Here is a 24,018-nt window from a genome sequence, read left to right on the forward strand (position 1 = left end):
TGTGGTGCTTGATCAAGTCCCTTAATCTCTCTGAGCTCTTTCTTCCTCTGTAATATAAGAATAATCATTTACTACCTACCATAGGCTTGTTTTGAAGATTTGGTGAAATGATCAAGATACAACAGCTGCCATACAGTGGGTGCTCAATAAATAGGTTGATTGTCCTTGTGTAGGAGAAACTACATGAAACATGTGACCACGAAGACATTGTGTGTGTTTGTGTGTTATAGGAGGAGTTTTGGTGGTTAGGTCCATGAGCTCCAAGGATGTAGAGGAGGGACCTGATGGAAGGCATTTAATCTGCATGGAAGTTGATGCTGAATCTATGGGATTAAGCTTCCTAGTTGACAGCTAAACAGGGAAATGGGTGTGTGTGTGTACGTGTCTTTTATGGTTTATGAGCGTGATCATAATTTTGGTAGCACTCACATGTTCTGCCTTACTCTTAAGCCAAATATCCAATACATGATAAGTAATGTTGCTTTTACCTTTTTTAAACGTCCTTCATACTCAGTCCTGGGGTTATTGTCTTCTAGATGTTTGCCCATTAGTTTCTTTTTCCTTCGGTTTCCTGCATACCAACACCAAATTTATCATCCTAAAATATTGGTTTCAGCATTTCACTGCCCCACTCAAAAACTTTTTAAGGATCCCTAAGGCTATAACGTAAAATCCACCCTCTGTAACTAGACAGTCAAATTAACATTTTAATTCGCCTTCCAATCATATCTCCCACTTTATGTGAGACACATGGGTATAATAATAATGTTGTTGTAATCAGTTGAAGTTAGTCTCATTTTGTATCCAGTACAGTTTTTTATTTTTGGCTTATGTTACTGGGAAAGTTAGTAAATATTCCTAATATATGCTATGGAAAATGTTTTAATTACAAAAAATCTGGAAATTATTATGAGTATATGAATGCATTTCTGATAGTGACTACAGGTGTTATGGAAGTAACTGCAGCTGATGGAAAGTATGTAATGTTGGTCAAGACTGTACCTATATAAAGAACAACCAGAGTCCCAATTTAAAAAACTCCGTTTCCAGCAAAAATAAAAAACCTCAGAATAACAGAAAATCTGAACACCTGAGTGGACACATGCCACAGAAAAAGTTATAAAGAAAAATCTAGAGAAAGAAGAGCCTGTGGACGATGTTAGTAATTATAGTAGCTGAGAGCACAGCTATTTAAATCCCCTCTGTCACATTGATCATGCGACATTGGGTGAGCTACCAACTCGAATATATATAATATTTTCATATAGTAATTTCATCTGTGAAGTGTGGTCTACCATAGGACAGCATTAATTTCATTTAATTTAAATAGAATACTGAACAGAATACTAAAATAGAATATAGTGCTCAGCATGCTCTCTGATATGAAGAAAATGTTCAACGACCATGAGTTATTCTTCTTCTCGAAGTAAAGAAACATATATGCTGAAAATATGCTTCATATTGAACTGTGGGCCTTGGTGTGGCTGTTCCAGCCACCAGTGGGAACTGTAACAACTAACTAAAATGTTTAGAAATGATTTTCTATGTTGATTCCATGTGACAAAATATGAACTTTGATTTTTGCTTTGTTTTTACACATTGTCCTTTCAACCTTCTGCTCTAGCCAGAATTATTTAGTCATTCTCTCCAGTTATGCCCTGGTTTTTCTCTTCCTGGGTTTTGGATGAAACTTCCTCTCTGCCGAGACTCTTTTCTCATCTCTTCACAACTTGTTTTTAAAGTTCTACTCAAATTTTACCTCTTCTGTGACTCCTTCCCCCACCATTCCATTCCTCTGTGATTTTCTCTTCCCTGAATTCCAGATAATTGTCAGTCACTTGTCAGTTGTTCGTACACTACATGGTGACAGTTTGTCTGTTGTAGACACTTCACATTTTACTTTGCATGTGGTCCTCTAAATTTTGGGTATGGTTTTCATGTCTTTTCAACCATATAAAACATTCCTGTGAGAACAGAAATCATCCATTCTACTATGTTGCATCTTTTGGTTCTATGCACATTATAATAGGTAATATTTGGATAGTATTTACCATGAGAAGGCATTATTTTAGAGTTTTACATGTATTAATTTATTTAATTCTCATAAGAACTTTATGAAGAAGGTACTATTCTCCCCTTTCTATACATGATGAAACTGATCTATAGAGAGATGAATTGCCCGAAGTGACAATCAAATAAGTGGTGGAACCAGAATGTGGACACTTGCTTCTTATGCACTATGCCAAAATGAATCAATCATCCATGGCAGATGACATGGACCAGTCATTTCAAATACAGAGAAGTACAACACAATACACCTGTCTGTAAGGAATTTATCAGCTATTTAATCAAAGAAGAGAGATACACAAAAATAGTTAATAAAACATATAACAAACCAATAATAATTTAGTTAAAAAGCACACATAATATCAAAAAGCATAGCCCCACATGGATTAACTGCTACAATAAGAATGCTACAGAACAGTGATTCTCAATCAGGGATGATTTTACCCCTCAGGGAAATGTCTAGGGGGTCAGGGGATATTTTTGGTTGTCACAATTTGTAGCAGGGAATGGGCAAGGAGGGATTTGCTATTAGCATCTAGTGAGTAGAGGCCAGAGATGCTGCTAAATATCCTACAGTGCACAGCATAGGCCCCTCCGCCTGACCAAAAAAAATGATCAAGCCCCAAATGTCAACAGTGGTGAGGTTGGGAAACTCTGCTGTAGAAGATTGCTATAAAATTTTTGAGGTTGGAGAAATACTTTGGGACTTTGGGGTCAGGTATGAGGAGAATAGATTCATGCTGAGCCTTGAAAGAAGGATAAGCTTTGACAAGATGCTCAGTCGATAGCTGGTGACTGAGTGAACTGACAAGTATTAAGTGTTCCAGGGAAAGAATCTGATGGAGTGTCAGGCATTAGACTTTAGTGGAAAGAAACAAGGGCAGAGGGTATTATCACGTCAGGGAAGGCCAATTTTTAAAGCTGATTTTGTATGTTGAATAATAAAAGCAATAATAAAGGGTTCATGGATCTTACACTAAAGTCTACAGTATATAATATTCATAACTTATTTTACATGTACACACTGCTATATGTAGAATGGATGGCCGACAAGGACCTACTGTATAGCACAGGGAATTCTTCTCAATATTATATAACAACATAAATGGGAAAAGAATTTGAAAAAGAATAGGTACATGTATATGTATAACTGAATCACTTTGCTGTACACCCCAAACTAACACAACATTGTTAATCAACTATGCTCCAATGTAAAATAAAAAGGTAAAAAAATAAAAAATTATTATATTAATAGCTTATTTTTATCAACCACCACTTACCATGCACTAGACGCTGTGCTTTATATTCCTTATCTTAAATCATCTTCATGAATCACTTCATGAGATAAGTACTGTGAAAACTGGGCTTTAGAAAAGGTACTATGTCCTTCAGAGTTAATAAGTAACATAACTGGAGTCAATCTCCAAAGACCATGCTCCTGACTGCTAGGCCACCCATATTGATAGCTAGTGCTTAGTGTTTTATAAGGCTCATTGTCATGCTGGTTTAGGCTAATGTTTATAACTGATTTTTAATTCTTACAAAATTTGGATAATAAATTTTTGTGAAATCTATTGATACATTATTACCATATAGTTCTACAGCATAGGAGTCAAATTTGAATTATTTTTGCTTGCTAATAGTCAAAGTTGCTTTGAAAACTGCAGAAAATATTAGAAAAGAGTATTTTTGTTGGATTCTGTTTGTTTCATAATTAAGAACAATAACCAGAAAAATAAGGTGATTATGATAATGATTGTATAAATAAAAAAGGGAAACAAATTAGGCAGGATTTTACTACCTTACCAACTGTTTTTATTTTTTTCTCTTACAGTACTTATTCATGTTAAATTCATATTTATCATAGTTATGATTGTAGTGTAAGTATAATTTTGTATTGGGCTTTATGCTCTATATTAATATGTAGGTATAGGGATAAATACTGTATTTTAAGTTGCTTGGGTAATAGCTTCTCAAATTGGTGCTTAAGACTCCTACTTTTTTTTTTTAATGTATTTATTTATTTTTTTATTTTTGGCTGCGTTGGGTCTTCGTTGCTACACACGGGCTTTCTCTAGTTGCGGCGAGCCGGGGCTACTTTTCTTTGCGGTGCGTGGGCTTCTCATTGTGGTGGCTTCTCTTGTTGCGGAGCACGGGCTCTAGGTGCATGGGCTTCAGTAGTTGTGGCATCGGGCTTAGTTGCTCTGCGGCATGTGGGATCTTCCCGGACCAGGGCTCGAACCCGTGTCCCCTGCATTGGCAGGCGTATTCTTAACCACTCTGCCACCAGGGAAGTCCCAAGACTCCTACTTTTTGACTTTTGGTTGTTTCTAATTTTTCACCATAAATATTTTAATTAGTAAATATTTTAAAACTTTATATTTTAATTATTTTCTTAGTATAATTTACCAGAATAGGATTCCTAGTTAAAAGTATGCATTCTTTTATGACTCTTGTTAAGTATTGCTGAATTATCCAAGTTTATATGTTATCAATAATTTATGTATACCAGTTCACTTGCCAGAATTTGTTCATCTAATTAATTTTTTCCCGTAACTTAATAGGCATAAAGCAATATTTCATCTTTTTTTTTGAGGTATAATTGACACATAACTTTATACTAGTTTCAGGTGTACAATATAGTGATTCAATATTTGTTTATATTGTGAAATAATCCCTGCAATAAGTCTAGTTAACACCTGTCACCCTACATGGTTACAATGTATTTTTTTTCTTGTGATGATAACTTGGGGTTTTGATTTATATTTCTTTGATCATTATCAAGGTGAAATATTTTCCTCCTGTATTTATTTTCTAACTATACTTCTACTTTCTGTAAATTGTTCATGTATTTGCTTATTAGCCACAAGGAAATTGATATTCTTATCAATTTGTGTGTGTGTTATATATATATCGCTGAGCATATATTATGAAACTTTTATATAACATACAAATTAATCTCTTGCCATGTTTGATGTAAACTTTTTGATAGACATTTAAAAAATATATGTTAAAATGCCTTCCACGTAAAGACTTTATTTTCATAGTAATTTCTCACATAGTATGCTTCATATATACTTATTGGAGTCAGGTTGAGCTCATTTTCTGCCCCACTTTCCTTTCTTTGCATGGTGGATTCCAAAGTCACATACTTGGAAACTGATGATGAACAAATTTGTCATTAGTTCTTTACAAACAAAGGAATTTGTGACAGAAATATGTGTAATGGGTACAGTAGTTCTTGGTAGATTGCCAAGTAACACACCCACTTGCTTTGTATGTTAAAAATGGTGATTCATTTGTATCTCTTCTGGATTATTATCTGCCAGTTGATTCCCATTATAAGCCCACTTCAGAAGGACTTTTGGAAGAATGAGAGAGTTGACCACAAGCCAATACAGAATGACTTCATGTCTACACACATTGACCCGACATGATGACATAAAGTTAGTTTTACAGTAGAAATGGTGTTTGTTTTTACCCTGCCCAGGAGAAGCCTCTTGTGTAGATAATTGGAAAGCAAGGCAGGAAGCATGTCTTGTGCTAGTTACTTAACTGCTGAGTTTGTTAAAGAGCATTTATTAAAGGCTCACTATGAACAGACTACATATTAAATTTAATGATGGTAAAGAAAGACACTCAAGCTCCTTTTCTTCAAAAATGTTAGAGTCTAGTTGAAGAAACCCTACATGACATTGATACATGAGCTGACGTGAGCCTTATTATGAAAAATCTTATCATGTTGAAGAAGATAGGACACAGAGTGCTTAGCTGATAAGAATGTGGGCTTTGGGGTTAGTGTGGTTGGGTTGGGATAGAGATTCATGACTTTCTAGCTGTGTGTCTTGGGCAAGTTACTTCAGCATTCTATGCCTCAGTTACTTCATCTGTAAAAGAGTATAAATAAAGAAATCTACATAGAGTAAACAAAATAGTGTCTAAGGTACTTAGAACAGTGTTTGGTACACTGAAAACATGAAGTTAATGCAAATTATTATAGATTTAGCACAAGTGCTAAAGGGATGTCAAATAAAGAGGTTATTAGAATGGGAGAGGCTTAATCATAGAAACATTTTTGCAGAAAGTTTTAAAACCAGGATTGCAGATAAAGAATATAGAAGATAAGGTGAAAGATGCTTCCATATTGAAGGAATGACTTATGAAAAGAAAGGAACTGGTTGCATGATGGTGAAAGAAAAGGTTGAGGTTAAATGATACTAGGGAATCTAGTGAAAAATGTATCCAATTAGTAGGATGTGATGTGATCATGATGCCACATACTGAACCTTAGTTTTTCTTTTTGGAAGATGAATATGGTAACAAATGCCTCAGACAGTGAAGAAATTAGTTTCTCTTCTTTTGTAAGTTACTTATAACCAAAGTATGGTATCATGAAAAAGAAAATTTTATCTCAGCTTTTGAATTTTTTTGGTCCCCGTAATGTAAAAATCTGATATTTGGATACATACATTAAAAAAAATTTAAAGTGTATGAAAATAATAGATTATATTTGCTAAGTCTTTTCTATGTTCTAGATCCTGGCCATTTATTTCATTTCCTCTGTACAATAACTCCATCAGGCAGGTACTATTATTACTGTTAATGTTTTATAGATTAGAAACTGAGTTGAGTCAGTTTAAGTAATTTGCCCCAAGTCACACAACTAGTAAATAGCACTCTGAATTCAACCCAGATCTTTCTGACACTGGAGTCAAATTGCACCAAAAGATTAAAAATTCCTCAATGGAAAGGAGCTGAATATTAAAAAGGAATAATTATTAATTGGATGATTGAATTTTATTGCAACTTAAATGAGAGGTTAAAATTGCTCCCTTACCCATTTAACAGCTGAGCATCTAATGTGTACCAGGCATTGTTCTAGGCATTGAGATTTGAAAGAGAACAAAACAGACAAAAAACCCTCAGAGAGCTCACCTATTAGTGGGGGAAACTGTCAGTAAACACGGTAAGTAGGTTAAATATGTAGTATGATAAGTGCCAGGGGGAAAACATTAAGTAGGAAAGAAGCATAGGAATTGTTGAGGGTATGTGTTGAAATTTTAGGTACGGTGGCCATGGAAGGTTTCAGTGTAAAGATGTCATCTGGGAAAGAAGTGAGGGAGAAGGCCATATGGATATTCGGGAAAAGCGTATTCCAGGCAGAAGAAATAGCCAGTGCACAGAGAGATGGTTCCATTGGTGTTTAAAAACCAGTAATGGAGGCTAGGTTTGGTTGGAAAGGACTGAATGAGAAGAAATCATAGAAGGTGAAATCATGGAGGATCTCATAGTTCATGGTAAAGACTTTGGCTTTTACTCTGAGTGAAGAAGGAAATCATTGGGGTTAGAACAGAGGAAGAACATGTTCTGATAACATCTTTATAGGACTATTCTGGCTGGGTTCCGTAGCCTGAAGGGAGCCAAAGGCAGAAGCATAGTATAGGTTAGGAGAGATTGCAATAATCCAGGTGAGAGATGATGGCAGCTTGGGCTACAATAGTAACAGTTGAAGTGGCTGGACTCTGGATATTTTTCAAGGTAAATCTGGTAGGATTTACTGCTAGAGTATATGTAGGGGTGAGAGAATGAAAGGAATGAGCAAGGGTGGCATAATATTTATCTAGTGCATTTAATTCAAGGGTTATTTATCTTTAAATGTAACTATTTGGAACATGTTCAAGAACTCAGAAGTAAACAAAAAATTCTCTTCAAAGCCACCAAAACAGAGAGCACATAGCCCTAAAGCCTATGTGCTTATAAGAGATTTTTCTTAGTTCCTTTTTTGTTCTTATTTGAGTTCTGGTTCAAATAAATATCATTTTATTATTTTCAGATCGTAAGAAAATAAGAAAGGAAGGAGAAATACTTCTAAATTTAGAAACACATAGTCACCAGAAATAATAGCTGAGACTAAGAACAAAGAAAAACAAACAAAACAAAAACATAAAAATCAGACAGGCTGAGGATGCTTGATACAGAATCTCATGTTTCTCACTGCCTTAGAAGCCCCTCTTAAAATAGAAATGGGAGTTTTAAATGATCATCGTGTCATTAAAATCAGGTTACATTATGTTTTTATCTTTTAGTCTAGGAAGCAGAGAGGTAAAATTATAGAGTTTGCCTGCAAAATGATGAAATGTGTTGGAATTCCTTACCCTTATCAGTTTCTAGGGTGAGCACAGTGAACTCTGATAGATATACACAGCCCTGGTAGTCTCGAATTATGACCTCCTTTCCTTCCCTGGACAGCGGGCTTAACAAACCAGAAGACAGTGTAAAGACCCTTTTTTCTTCCCTTTCTTTTAAAACTGGAACCTAGAGAAAGCCCCATTAATGAATTCCCCCCTTTTTTTTCCCTGAGACCCTTCTTGACACATTCCAAAGGCCTATAGGTGCTCCCAAAGCTCTCAATAAGCCCCAAAGACCCCTAAAACCAAATTCTTTCAAATCTTTCAGTTTTAGGTCAATAACTAGAGTAAAAAGCCACACAAAATTTCAACTCAAGATACTTCTAATTTCAAAGCTTGTCTTTCCAGGCCTCTACAGCTTGCCATCTGTAGTTCTACCTCTCCTGCCAATGACCATAGGCCATAGTGTTGCATTGTCTCAGGATAGGGAGGAGGAGAGGGGCTCTGGCAGCATTTTCTGCCTTGGGCTGGGATGTGGCTTCTTCTTCCTATTCTTCTTTAGTCAGGCTATCTACACTGCTCTGAATTCATATGGACTTTTGCTGCTTCTGCATATTTCTCCATTTTCTTCTCTGCTTTCTAGAACTCATTTTAAGTAAGCTGGGGCGAGTGAAATAGGAGTGGGTCAACTGTAAACTTCATTTATCTGAAATTCACATACGTGGAATAGCTCATTCTCTGATAACCCTCACAAATGGAGCATTATCGGTTATACAGTGTGTATGAAGACATGTTTCACATGATTATTTCTTTCAAATTTAATTTTATCATTGAGAAGTAAATTTCAATCATTTCTAGAGAGACATGGATTACAGTAATGACTGAGGAATCTTATTGTGACTCTGAGACACTGCATTTCACAGCGTCACATTTAATGACACATCATTAAAAAAAAAAAAAATCCGGACCATGAGAGTCCCAGGGATGAAGAGTTTGGAGGATTTTACTGAATTTTAGATAGAGGAAGGTAATGTTGGGCTGATGTAAAAATATAGGACTCTAAACCAACTGGACTGCCAGTGTAAGAACAACTTCTCCCAGAAAGCAGCCAGGATTTCTCATTCAGGCAAGAGGAAGATCCTGTCACTTTCCTACTGTTGTCTCAGCATTTCTGGCTGAAACACAGAAGTGCAGAGAGGTACAAAACTGTACCGTAAGCAAAAATAATAGAGGAAGTACACATGATGAAGCACATGTATTTGCTCTTTAAAGGAGCAAGATGTGTTTATCTCTTGACTGGTAGCTCTGTGCTTTCCAGGATATAATAAAATCTAGCATAGAATGGGGGGAAAGTGAATGCTATCTGTTAGGGTCTACTTTTACTCTATTCCTGGTATTTTCCCTATATTATTACATTTATTCCTCATAAGAACCCCCGGAGGCAGGTATTATTATGAGCCCTACTGTTTAGATATGGAAATGAGCATCAAGGAGCTTTCACTATTTGCTCAAGGCCATGCAGGTAAATAGTAGAATCAAATTTCCAGTTTAGTCTGGGTCCAAAGTCCACAGCTCTTCCACTGTAGATGTGTAGCTCAACCTTACAGGGTTCAATATTTGTTGAATAAATGACTTAGTGAATAAATAAACTAATATCTTTCACTCTGGCCACTCCAGACAGATCTACCTGAAATGAAGGGGCAGCACAGATCTGTCCTTACTCAAGGTGTAAGAGGCAAGATCCTTAACCTTCTGTATCGTGTCTAAGGACATTCAAGTCATCTCATATTTTCTGAGATATACGTGAAATTGGATTGATCTTCATGTTGTGCGGGGGGAAGATGGGATAGAAATAAGAAAGTAACATTTATTAAATGTCTGCTAAATAATAGACAATGGACACTTTTTCTGTGTTATTTCATGAAATCCTCTTATAAGCTTTATAAAGAAGCCTTATTGTCCCCATCTTTAGAGATGATAATACAGGCTTTGAGAGGTTAAGGAACTTATCAAAAAATATATATCTGATAAGCATATCAGAATTTGAATTCAGGTCAGTGTCACTCCAAGATCTGTACATTGCTGGGTTTTGTTTTTGTTTTTGTTTGCTTGTATATTTGATTTACAATATTATGTTAGTTTCAGGTGTTCAGTATTGTTATTCAGTATTTTTATAGATTATACTCCATTAAAAGTTATTACAAGATAATGGTTATAATTCTTTGTTCTGTACAATATATCCTTGCTGCTTATCTATTTTATACATAGTAGTTCGTATCTCTTAATACCATACTCCTAATTTGCTCCTGCCCTTCCCTTTCCCCTTTGGTAACCACTAGCTTGTGTTCTCTGTCTGTGAATCTGTTTCTGTTTTGCATATACATTCATTTGTATTATTTTTGAGATTCCACATATAAGTGATATCCTACAGTATTTGTCTTTTTCTGTCTGACTTATTTCACTAAGCATAATATTCTCTAGGTCCAGCCACATTGCTGCAAATGGCAGAATTTTATTCTTTTTTATGGCTCAGTAGTATTCTACTGTACGTATATATTATATCTTCTTTATCCATTCATTTGTTGTTGGGCACTTTGGTTGCTTCCATATCTTGGCTATTGTAAATAGTACCTCTGTGAATATCATGGTGCATATATCTTTTCGAATTAGTGTTTTCATTTTTTTCCAGATATATACACAGCAGTGGAATTGTTGAATCATATGATAGCTCTATTTTAGTTTTTTGAGGAACCTGCATACTGTTTTACATAGTGGTTGTACTAATTTATATTCCCACCAAAATTGTACAAGGGTTACCGTTTTTCCAGATCCTCTCCAACATTTGTTATTTGTAGGCTTTTTGATGATAGCCGTTCTGACAGGTATGAGGTGATATCTCATTGTAGTTTTGATTTGCATTTCTCTGATAATTAGAGATGTTGAGCATCTTTTCATGTGCCTGTTAGCCATTTGTATGTCTTCTTTGGGAAAATATCTATTCAGATCTTCTGCCTATTTTTTAATTGAGTTGTTTGTTTTTTTGATACTGAGTTGTATGAGCTGTTTACATACATGCTGTTTACCCTATATCACACTGTCTTTAAGTAGGAAACTGAATCTGAATGGATTATATTAATCAGCATTATTTACTTTGAGACTTTGAAGTGCTTTGAATATGTTATATATTAATTCATAATATTATTTCACAATATTAATTCATAGTAGTTGTTAAAACAGAAGGAAGTCAAGACACATTTGACTCAATTACTCTCATTTTGGTTATGGGATCTCGTACATTAAAACAAAACAAAACAAAAAGACAATCTTCTACCTAAACCCTGGAATTGTAAGTTATGGTGTAAGTGCTCTACAAGTGTGTATGTTGTGTCACCATGCTGCTTTTCTAGATAGTATCTCCTTACTCATTTCTTAGCTAAATTTCATCATTTGTACCAATCCTTCAAAGGCAAGAAAACTTACTGATTTGTTTTGGAAGAGCTGGGCAGAACTGGCAGTCTCTGATTGAAGGCCTAAACCAACTTGGAAAAAAATCACATTATTTTCAATTCACATTTCTGCCTGATAGGCAATGTCTGAAAGGTGTCTATGGAGGTAATTACCAGGGAAAATATAGGCTAGAAAAACCAAGAAACAGTGGACTATCTTTCCTCTAAAAACCAAAGAAATGAATCAACAGAAAGTAAACCAGTAGAGTCAGCGTACCTTAAATTTTACGGTCTCCATTTAAGAGACCGGTAAAACTGGAGAAGCATTTTGAAGAGTATGATCAAAAAATTTTTGTGAGATAAATATATATTAAGGAATTAGAAAATGTAAATTTGCCAAGCAGTTTCATTTCTCCAGATGATTCTTATAGATATGTAACTGTTAATGGTGATTGTAAATGATATAAGACAATAATAATGAATATTAATGAGGTCTTGCAATGTGCTGGACATACAGTAAGCATTGAACATGCATTATGCCATTTAAGGCTTAAGTTCTATCATACTGTCATTCTGAATGGTAACTATGACCAATGTTAAGGTGCAATTGTTCCCTTTAACAGGGCAAGCATCCCTCCTTACTTCCCTTACATCTGTCTGTCTTCACTCATGTATGTTACCTGCCTTGCCTGGGTAGGCGTTTTGGCTTTTGAAGCCTGCTCTAAGCCTCACTGCAGCATGCAGGATGACTTTGGCTAAATTGACTTTCCACTTTCTCATTCAGCTTATGACGTAATGGGACTTACACTGTTATAAGTTGTAAGAACAAAATGTGCTTCTTACTTAATGAAAGCGAAATAGGAACAGATGTATTTTCAGGCCTCATGGAGATGGGATGTCATCCAATACCTTGTAATTGCTCTGGTATCCAGCAGCTTCCCAACTCAGTAGGCACTGCAGCTTTCTCTTCTGGTAGCTGTGACATCTTACAGAAACATAGCTGTTCTCTGTGCTGCTTTTCCTGATCCAGCTAACTAGGTTTACTAACTGCCTCTTCCTAAGTCTCTAGTTTAAATTTCCTAAGAGAGAGGACATGACTGATTTAACTAGTCACCATTCCATATAGGAGCTCTGAACTGGGCAGGACTTTTTTTTTTTAAAGGAATGCTCCTGGTCCATTAAGAGGAACCTTTTTTTTTTTTTTTTTTTTAAAGATTTATTTATTTATTGATTGATTGATTGTTATGTTGGGTCTTCGTTTCTGTGCTAGGGCTTTCTCTAGTTGCGGCAAGTGGGGACCACTCTTCATCGCGGTGCGCGGCCCTCTCACTATCGCGGCCTCTCTTGTTGCGGAGCACAGGCTCCAGACGCGCAGGCTCAGTAGTTGTGGCTCACGGGCCTAGTTGCTCTGCGGCATGTGGGATCCTCCCGGACCAGGGCTCGAACCCGTGTCCCCTGCATTGGCAGGCAGATTCTCAACCACTGCGCCACCAGGGAAGCCCCTGGGCAGGACTTTTGAGTCAGGGCAACTCATAGACAGTTGGCCAGAAAAAGTACCCATCCCTAGTGCAGTAAGTTGTGTCCAGGGAGGTATGGTGAAAGTTATGAAGCATGACTAAGGAAATTTTAGAAGGGGAAGTGGGTCTGGCAGGCATTTTGAAGCTCCCAGAAGGGCTTATGACTGTCAGATACCTTTCTTGGCCTGTTCAGTATAAGCTTCTTGACACAATGGTAATATTAAAAAAAGTTAAAACCAGACTATTTTATTAATTTATAACAAGCAGCAGAGCTCTCTCTGGTCAGACTATTCATGATCACTTTACTGTTGCCCCATAGAAAGACCTATATCAAAAGCTAAATTATAATCACATAATTCTTTGTGAACATAAGGTTAGCTGGCAGAAGACTAAGTTAGTCTGGCACATATAGCTTAAGAAAGGGTGGATTTGTCACTAGACCTGGAATACATGGAGTTGCTTAGCCACAACCTCCTGCATCTTTCCCATTAGAGATGGCCTTACAAATTGTAATTTTGAAGATTCACTGGGAAGCGCTCCTTCAGTAGGTGACGTTGGCCAGACACTACCAGTGTTTGTGGCTTGCCTTTTTCTGTTTTTAATAAATTTATTTATTTATTTTTGGCTGCGTTGGGTCTTTGTCGCTGTGCACAGGCTTTCTCTAGTTGCGGCGAGCGGGGGCTACTCTTCGTTGTGGTGCGTGTGCTTCTCATTGCAGTGGCTTCGCTTGTTGCGGAGCATGGGCTCTAGGCATGCGGGCTTCAGTAGTTGTGACATGTGGGCTCAGTAGTTGTGGCACACAGGCTTTGTTGCTCCACAGATTGTGGGATCTTCCCGGACCAGGGCTCGAGCCCGTGTCCCCTGCATTGGCAGGTGGATTCTTAACCACTGCGCCACCAGGGAAGTCCCTGTGACTTGCCTTTTTCTAATTTATTTAATTTTTTAAAATATCTAGCTGAAGAATTGTTAATATTTATCAAAATAAGAATACTTTATTTTAATTTTTTTTGTAAAAAATAATATATGACTTTCTTTGGTACTTCCAGTCACAAGCCCTTGCCTAGCTGAGACTCTACTCTGGTCATTCACTGTGCCATCGTGGTGGAGAGGGCAGAGGTGCAGTGGTCCATGTGCAAATTATCATCCCCCAAGACTGTGATGTGACTGAACCAAGGCTGGCATTCTAGGGTCTTCCAGGAATAGTATGGCCAATGTGGAGTTTCTGGAGTACATGGAGCAGAATCTGTGCTGAAGGGAGAGGCCCATTAACATTTTCTCATCACATCCAGTCCATAGGACTACACATTCTCAGAGTATGGTCTGGGGATACCCAGGGGTCCCAAGATCCTTTTGGGCGTCCTGAATTCAAAACTTTTTAAGATAATAGTTCTAAGATGTTATCTGCCCTTTTTACTCTCATTCTTTTCTCTCACAAGTGCACGGTGGAGTTTTCCAGAGGCTACATGATGGATGATATAACAGAGGGAATGCAGAAATAGATAGGAGAATCTCCCTATCTTCTCTGAAGTCAGACATTAAAGGGATTTACAACTATGTAAAAACAATGTCATTATTTCTTTCTAAAATTTTTGTTTTGAGAAATGTAGTGATTTTTCATATAAAATTTTTATTTATGTTAACATGTAATTGGTTTGTTATTGTTATTTCAAAATAGTTAATAAATAAATGTCAAAAAATTCTAATTTTAACCCACAAAGCCCTTTGGGGTCTTTAATAATTTTTAAGAGGGTAAAGGAGTCTTGACATTGAAAAGACCCCTGCTATAGGCTTCTTTTTTTTTTTACCATTACTGTAATTTAAAAGTTGGAAAAGACATGTGTTTCCATTATATGATCCTAATTCTGTAAAATTGTAGACACATAGATGCATAGGGAAAAGACTGGAAAGAAATACACAGAAACAGTGATCATTTTTGTTAGCAAAATGGATGATTTAAAATTTGAAAATATCTGTCTTTTCAAAAGTTCGACAATAAATGTGAATTCTTTTATTATTAAGATAAAATGATACATTTGATACATTTAAAATATAGGACATGCTGATTCTGTGGTGATGCACAGGTGGTAAAGTGAACTAGACTAAACTTGGTTAGACATTTAGAATTATTTCTAAGTCTACAAAATTTAGTCTTACAAGAAGTCTACAAAATAGAATTCCTCCCAGTTTTCAAGGAGGATAAAGGCTTTCTAACCTCGAGACGGGTTTCATTTTTTTTCTTTTTGGGCCGTGCCACGCAGCTTGTGGAATCTTAGTTCTCTGACCAGTGATCAAACCCGTGCCGCCTGCCATGCAAGGGCTCCACTGGACCTCATCTTTTTTTTAACCTCTATTTTCTTTCAGATCTCTTTCAAAGAATTACCTTGTGAGAAAGTTTCCGCAGGGGAGAGGATTGAAAATGAGACAGAAAGTCACAACAAAATGGTAATGTGAATGTGAAGGTAAAACTCTGGGAACCTCCTTTTCAGGATTTTCTCTGCTGCAGTGACTTTTTTTTTTTTTTTTTTAAGATTTATTTATTGATTGATTGATTGCTATGTTGGGTCTTCGTTTCTGTGCGAGGGCTTTCTCTAGTTGCGGCAAGCGGGGGCCACTCTTCATCGCGGTGCGCGGGCCTCTCACTCTCGCGGCCTCTCCTGTTGCAGAGCACAGGCTCCAGACGCGCAGGCTCAGGAGTTGTGGCGCACAGGTTTAGTTGCTCCGCGGCATGTGGGATCTTCCCAGACCAGGGCTCGAACCCGTGTCCCCTGCATTAGCAGGCAGATTCTCAACCCCTGCGCCACCAGGGAAGCCCCTGCAGTGACTTTTAATTACATTAATTCCTATTAAATTGCTTCCACATAATCTGTAGTTAATCAGACTCCTTCTCATGGATTTAATTAAATGCATCCATCTGGTCATTTGTTAACACCCACTGGGTGATTTCTATGAACTAGGCAGTGGGCTCTGACGCTGAGATTACAAGGCTGAATAATCATGGTCCCTTTCCTCTCTAACAGTTTGTGAGAGAATCAGACATACATAGAACTAATTAAAGTTTGGTCTGACAAGAGGGATGTGCCAAGAACTATGCTATCATATAAAATTTAGAAGTTGGTTTATTTACTCAGCCAGAATTTACTGAGTTCTATCTTTGTGCAAAGTATAGTGATAGAGGATATAGCCTGGCAAATAATTTTGCTTTCCAGAAGCTTGCATTTCAGTTGGGGAGGCAATAATGCACACACACTTAAGATCAGCAGTGGTAGTTCAAGTCAGTAGGAGACTAAATTTCAACTACTTATAGTAAATAGAGTCATAGGATTTCAAAGAAGAGACCTTCAAAGGCAGGAGCAGTTTCGAAAATCTAATTGCAAAGCTCTCTGAATGAACCTTGAAGAGCAGATAGAACCACAGGGCGGAGAGGAGGGACAAGGTGTCTGAGGGTAGAGGTGGCAAATAGTGTACATTTTTTCTTCTCCTCAGACCTGAAGTCCTCTTTTTACATAAATATTTCCTTTCCTGAAATTAAATTCACTCTGTAACCTACATGCAAACGTAATTTAAAAACTAAATTACATTAAATATACATATAATATCCTTACTGCAATTTAAAGGAGAAGGAAAAGTATAAAAAGCAGTGTGCATTCTAATATATAACACGTGAGCACGACTACACAAGAAGCCAAAATGAGGTAGTCAGATGTTTGTACCTACTTGTAATGACTAAGAATTTAGAAGTAAAATTAAAAACCATGCTGAATAAGAAGTAGAGGAAAATGAAAGAGCAGAGGTACAGTAGACACTAGAATAAAAACTAGTGTTAGGATAAGTAATGACAGACTAGAACTGTCTATATATGATAAGAGAAAGTGGGAAATAACCTTAACTGCAGTAAGGATAACATGTCAAGACAACTTACAGACTGTTGAAGTGAGAAAATGAGGAAGTGTGATCTTCTTGCAAATGACCTGTACCTTATTTACAAGTGTGTGTCAAAATAATTTCTTGTTTCATGGGACAGAGATGAGACAGAATAGTTCAGTAAACAAATTCTATTTTAAAACCACATGTTGAGGTACACATTCTGTCTTGAATATACAAAGGGACCACGGAGACCATATACTTTGATAGTATATGGGGAATTAGAGACCTACTGAGAAAATAAATAGTAAATCAAGGGACAATAGAGAAATTTTGTGGCAGATCTCTGGGGTCTATAAGGTTGAAAAGAAAGTTAGATTGAAGAACAATGGGCAATTTCAAGAAATTTCAAGTTGTAATTTTTATAACATACATAATAAGAAACCATTATGCCCCAAAGTAAAATGATAGAATTATTAATAAAACGTGGTAAGCTCTTTGCACTTCATGTATCTCAATTAACATTAATGGTGTCTAAAATCTCCACTGTAAAATATTGGCAAGCAGCAGCTATAAATATAGATGATACCACTGTGGACCATTGGCTCAAATGCCATGCATGGTGCTTGCCTTTAGAGACTTGATTTTCCACAATGGTTAACAACTCTCCGAAAAGTTCAAGCAAAAACAAAGCATACTCTTTCCATGATTAAAAGGAAGGTGCAGGCCTAAAATATTCTGTGTATATTAACATTCAGAAAGAGTTGGATCCTAGGCTTGGGTAAACAAATTGTTTTATTTAACTCCATGAAAGTCTGATGGGACATTTGAAAGGCATGCAAGATGTGAACCAAATCTTTCTCATTTGGCACTTCCCCATGTATTGCAGAGCATTTAGCAGCACTGGCCTTTGCCACTGCACATCAATAGCAGCTTTAATCATCGTGACAGCAAAAAATGCCTGCAGAAATTGTCAGAATACCCCCAAAGGTTTGTCCCATCTCCATTACAAGGTTCTGTTGCTATACAGCAGTGAAAAAGGCGTAGGCTAAGTTCAGTTGCTGCAAAACTAATGTAATATAGTGGATTTGAAGGAGAGTGAGGACGCCTTCTGTTCAGTAGAGCCAACTGGTAGAGACTTTTAAATCAAAGCCTGCAGAGTTTATTCAAAGTCTTGAGAAGTTACTGGAATGTTCTAATGGCTTAACTTACTCTGAAATTCACACTTCTTTAGTTTTTCATGTTTCATGTAATTTTTATACTGTTATAGCTCAAAAGGATCAAACCCCTTGGGTAAAAAAACAGTGAGTTTGCAAGTTGTATTGACTCACTAGTAGATGTTTAAGCAGAGTCCAAATCCCAACTGTCTGTCATGGCCATTTGTGGTTAAAACATCAATTATAGGGAATGTTTATTTAAGGGATGTCATTCCTGGAATATCATGTCTGCTTACCACATCAAATAGGTAACTACTTGTTATGTAATGAAGGGGGTAAGGGACTTCCCTGCTAGTCCAGAGGTTAAGACTCTGTGCTTCCAATGCTGGGGGCACGGGTTCAATCCCTGGTTAGGGAACTAAGATCCCACATGCCGTGCAGCGCAGCCAAAAACAAACAAACGAACAAACAAAAAAAACAAAAAAAAGAAGGGGATAAGAATAGAGCATCTCTAGAATTTTCATTTCATGGAATTTTATAGTCTTGCAACGATTCAAATCTTGAAATCATGTCTTAAGTTAAGAAAGAACCAAGAACATACCTGACTTTTCTTGGGGCAGCTGACCACATTTTTACCCCAGACTGCTCATGGTTTTGGGTCACTTTTCTCCCTTGTGTCTAGGTCTCTTACTTTATGCTGACTGTCTTAGTCTAGGGCAATTTGAAGCTTAAATATTTGAGTATCTTCCAGAGAGTATTGTAGAAAGGTGCCCCTGATTTTCACAGAAACTTGTTATTTTCATAGCCCAGCATGAATACATACCAATCATCCTTTCTAGACAGAGTGGATGTTTTTTCTTGAGTCCTAGGCCCAAGGAATCTTCTGGGACTTGGTAATTTCCTGGAGAAAAGTATAGGACAGTTTCAAGGACAGGGATTATATCTTATTTCTTTTGTATTTCCAGCACCTAGGATGATGTCTAGCACATAATAGGTGTTCAGTAAGTGTCTTTTGATTGAACAAATGAGGGACAAGTGTGTGGGATAGTTGCTGTGCTTTGTGATTTTCCAGGTTTTTCCTCAATTTGGTCTTCGTCTGTTTATGCTGTCTGGCCAGCAGAGGGAGTCCAAGATCCACCTCAGGATTAGAGAACAAAGTGGGGAAAGGAGGAAATTTCTAGCCATAGAAAAGCCACTGTCAAAAAAGGAAACAGGTAAAGTTGAAATTGCCAAGAGGGCTTAATTTAAATCTTTCAAGAAAAGATTACTTTTGGAGTTTTAACTCATCTTGATACCATGTGGATAATATATTTGAGGAAAATATCTATTTTTATATGATTTTGAAACATGGAACTACCAAAATGCTTAAAGATGAAAATAAAGATTGCCCAGAACTAACTTTGACTTATGTTTGGCTGTATCTACTTTTGTTTCAGATACCTAATATATAGAATGTAAGCTCCTCAAGGAAAGGGATCTTTGTATTACTTACTAAATTATTCCAAGCAACTATTAGAATACTGCCTGGTACATACAGGCACTAAATAATTAAACTGTTGAATCAATTAATCAATAATTAAAATTATACTGTACATACAGTTTGCATTATTTTTAAATTTAACATTATATTATCCATCAATGGAAGGACAGATAAAGAAGATGTATATATACATACATGTATATATATGTATAAATTTATTTATATATATACACACACATGCATTATTGTGTGATGAAATCTTATTAAACCATGAGAAAGAAGGAAATCCTGTCATTTGTGACAACATGGATGGCCCTTGAGGGCATTATGCTAAGTCAGACAGAGAAAGACAAATACTGCATGGTATCACTTATATGTGGAATCTAAAAAAAATGTCAAATTCATTGAGCAGAAAAGTGGTTGCCAGGGACTGGGTGCTGGTGGGGGAAATAGGGAGAGGCTGGCAAAAGGGTACAAACTTTCAGCTATAAAATGAATAAGGTCTCAGGATCTAATGTATAGTCATCAGTGATGACTATAGTTGATACGACTGTATTGTATAACTGAAATTTGCTAAGAGAGTAGAACTTAAATATTCTCACAAAAGAAAAAGAAAAAGGTAGGATGTGTTAATTAACTGGATGGGGGAATCTTTTTTTTAAATTTTTTTATTGGAGTATAGTTGCTTTACAACGTTGTGTTAGTTTCTGCTGTACAGCAAAGTGAATCAGCTATACGTATACATATATCTCTTATTTTTTGGATTTCCTTCCCATTTAGGTCACCACAGAGCATTGGGTAGAGTTCCTTGTGCTATACAGTAGGTTCTCATTAGTTATCTACTTTATACATAGTAGTGTATGTATGTCAATCCCAATCTCCCAATTCATCCCACTCCCTGCTTCCCCCTTTGGTGTCCATACATTTCTTCTCTACATCTGTGTCTCTGCTTCTGCCTTGCAAACAGGTTCATCTGTACCATTTTTCTAGAGTCCACATATATGCATTAATATACGATATTTGTTTTTTCTTTCTGACTTACTTCACTCTGTATGATAGTCTCTAGGTCCATCCACATCTTTACAAATGACCCAATTTTGTTCCTTTTATGACTGAGTAATATTCCGTTGTATATATGTACCACATCTTCTTTATCCATTCCTCTGTTGATGGACATTTAGGTTGCTTCCATGTCCTGACTCTTATAAATAGTGCTGCAATGAACATTGGGGTGCATGTGTCTTTTTGAATTATGATTTTCTCTGGGTACATTCCCAGTAGTGGGATTGCTGGGTCGTATGGTAGTTTTATTTTTAGTTTTTTAAGGAATCTCCATACTGTTCTCCATAGTGGCTGTATCAATTTACATTCCCACCAACAGTGCAGGAGGGTTCCCTTTCCTCCACACCCTCTCCAGCATTTATAGTTTATAGATTTTTTGATGGTGGCCATTCTGACTGGTGTGAGGTGATAGCTCATTGTACTTTTGATTTGCATTTCTCTAATGATTAGTGATGTTGAGCATCTTTTCATGTGTTTGTGGGCCATCTGTATGTCTTCTTTGGAGAAATGTCTATTTAGGTCTTCTGCCCATTTTTGGATTGGGTTGTTTGTTTTTTTGATATTGAGCTGCATGAGCTGTTTGTATATTTTGGAGATTAATCCTTTGTCAGTTGCTTCATTTGCAAATATTTTCTCTTATCCTGAGGATTTTTTCCATCTTGTTTATGGTTTCCTTTGCTGTGCAAAAGCTTTTAAGTTTCATTAGTTCCCATTTGTTTATTTTTGTTTTTATTTTCATTACTGTAGGAGGTGGGTCAAAAAAGATCTTGCTGTGGTTTATGTCAAAGAGTGTTCTTCCTATGTTTTCCTCTAAGAGTTTTGTAGTGTCCAGTCTTACATTTAGGTCTTTAATCCATTTTGAGTTTATTTTTGTGTATGGTGTTAGGGAATGTTCTAATTTCATTCTTTTCCATGTAGCTGTCCAGTTTTCCCAGCACCACTTATTGAAGAGGCTGTCTTTTCTCCACTGTATACTCTTGCCTCCTTTGTCATAGATTAGGTGACCATAGGTATGTGGGTTTATCTCTGGGCTTTCTATCCTGTACCATTGATCTATATTTCTGTTTCTGTGCCAGTGCCATACTGTCTTGATTACTGTAGCTTTGTAGTATAGTCTGAAGTCAGGGAGCCTGATTCCTCTGGCTCAATTTTTCTTTTTCAAGATTGCTTTGGCTATTTGGGGTCTTTTGTGTTTCCATACAAATTGTAAACTTTTTGTTCTAATTCTGTGAAAAATGCCATTGGTAATTTGATAGGGATTGCATTGAATCTGTTGGTTGCTTTGGGTAGCATAGTCATTTTCACAATATTGATTCTTCCAATCCAAGAACATGGTATATCTCTCCATCTGTTTGTGTCATCTTTGATTTCCTTCATCAGTATCTTATAGTTTTCTAAGTACAGGTGTTTTGCTTCTTTACATAGGTTTATTCCTAGGTATTTTATTCTTTTTGTTGCAGTGGTAAATGGGATTGTTTCTTTAATTTCTCTTTCTGATCTTTCATTGTTAATGTATAGGAATGCAAGAGATTTCTCTGCATTAATTTTGTATCCTGCAACTTTACCAAATTCACTGATTAGCTCTAGTAGTTTTCTGGTGGCATCTTTAACATTTTCTCTGTATAGTATCATGTCATCTGCAAACAGTGACAGTTTTACTTCTTCTTTTCCAATTTGTATTCCTTTAATTTCTTTTTCTTCTCTGATTGTCATGGCTACTTCCAAAACTATGTTGAATAATAGTGGTGTGAGTGGACATCCTTGTCTTGTTCCCGATCTTAGAGGAAATGCTTTCAGTTTTTCACCATTGAGAATGATGTTTGCTGTGGGTTTATCATTATGGCCTTATTATGTTGAGGTTGTTTCCCTCTATGCCCACTTTCTGGAGAGTTTTTATCATAAATCAGTGTTGAATTTTGTCAAAAGCTTTTTCTGCATCTATTGAGATGATCATATGGTTTTTATTCTTCAATTTGTTAATATGGTGTATCACATTGATTGACTTGTGTATATTGAAGAATCCTTGCATCCCTGGGATAAATGTTGTTGGATTCCATTTGCTAGTATTTTGCTGAGTATTTTTCATCTATGATCATCAGTGATATTGGCCTGTAATTTTCTTTATTTGTGATATCTTTGTATGGTTTTGGTATCAGGGTGACGCTGGCCTTGTAGAATGAGCTTGGGAGTATTCCTCTCTCTGCAATTTTTGGGAAGAGTTTGAGAAAGATAGGTGTTAGCTCTTCTCTAAATATTTGATAGAATTTGCCTACGAAGCCTTCTGGTCCTGGACTTTTGTTTGATGGAAGATTTTAAATCACAGTTTCAATTTCATTACATGTGATTGGTCTGTTCATATTTTCTATTTCTCCCTAGTTCAGTCTTGGAAGGTTGAACCTTTCTAAGAATTTGTCCATTTCTTCCAGGTTGTCCATTTTATTGGCATATAGTTTGCTTGCAGTAGTCTCTAATGATCCTTTGTATTTCTATGGTGTCAGTTGTAACCTCTCCTTTTTCATTTCTAATTTTATTGATTTGAGTCCTCTCCCTTTTTTTCTTGATGGGTCTGGCTAAAAGTTTATCAATATTGTATATCTTCTCAAAGAACTAGCTTTTAGTTTCATTGATCTTTGCTATTGTTTTCTTCATTTCTATTTCATTTATTTCTGCACTGATCTTTATGATTTCTTTCCTTCTGCTAACTTTGGGGTTGTTTTGTTCTTCTTTCTCTAATTGCTTTAGGTGTAAGGTTAGGTTGTTTATTTGAGATTTTTCTTGTTTCTTGAGGTAGGATTGTATTGCTATAAACTTCCCGCTTAAAACTGCTTTTGCTGCATCCCATAGGTTTTGGGTTGTTGTATTTTTGTTGTCATTTGTTTCTAGGTATTTTTTGATTTCCTCTTTGATTTATTCCATGATCTCTTTGTAATTTAGTAGCATACTGTTTTTCCTCCATGTGTTTGAGTTTTTACAGGTTTTTTTCCCTGTAATTGATTTCTAATCTCATAGCATTGTGGTTGGAAAAGATGCTTGATACAATTTCAATTTTCTTAAATTTACCAAGGCTTGATTTGTGACCCAAGATGTGATCTATCCTGGAGAATGTTCCATGTGCACTTAAGAAGTAAGTGTATTCTGCTGTTTTTGGATGGAATGTCCTATAAATGTCAGTGAAGTCCATCTTGTTTAATATATCATTTAAAGCTTGTGTTTCCATATTTATTTTCATTTTGGATGATCTATCCATTAGTGAAAATGGGGTGTTAAAGTCTGCTACTCTGATTGTGTTACTGTCGATTT

The sequence above is a fragment of the Balaenoptera ricei genome, chromosome 5 (assembly GCF_028023285.1).
Source record: "Balaenoptera ricei isolate mBalRic1 chromosome 5, mBalRic1.hap2, whole genome shotgun sequence".
In the NCBI taxonomy this organism is placed as follows: Eukaryota; Metazoa; Chordata; class Mammalia; order Artiodactyla; family Balaenopteridae; genus Balaenoptera; species Balaenoptera ricei.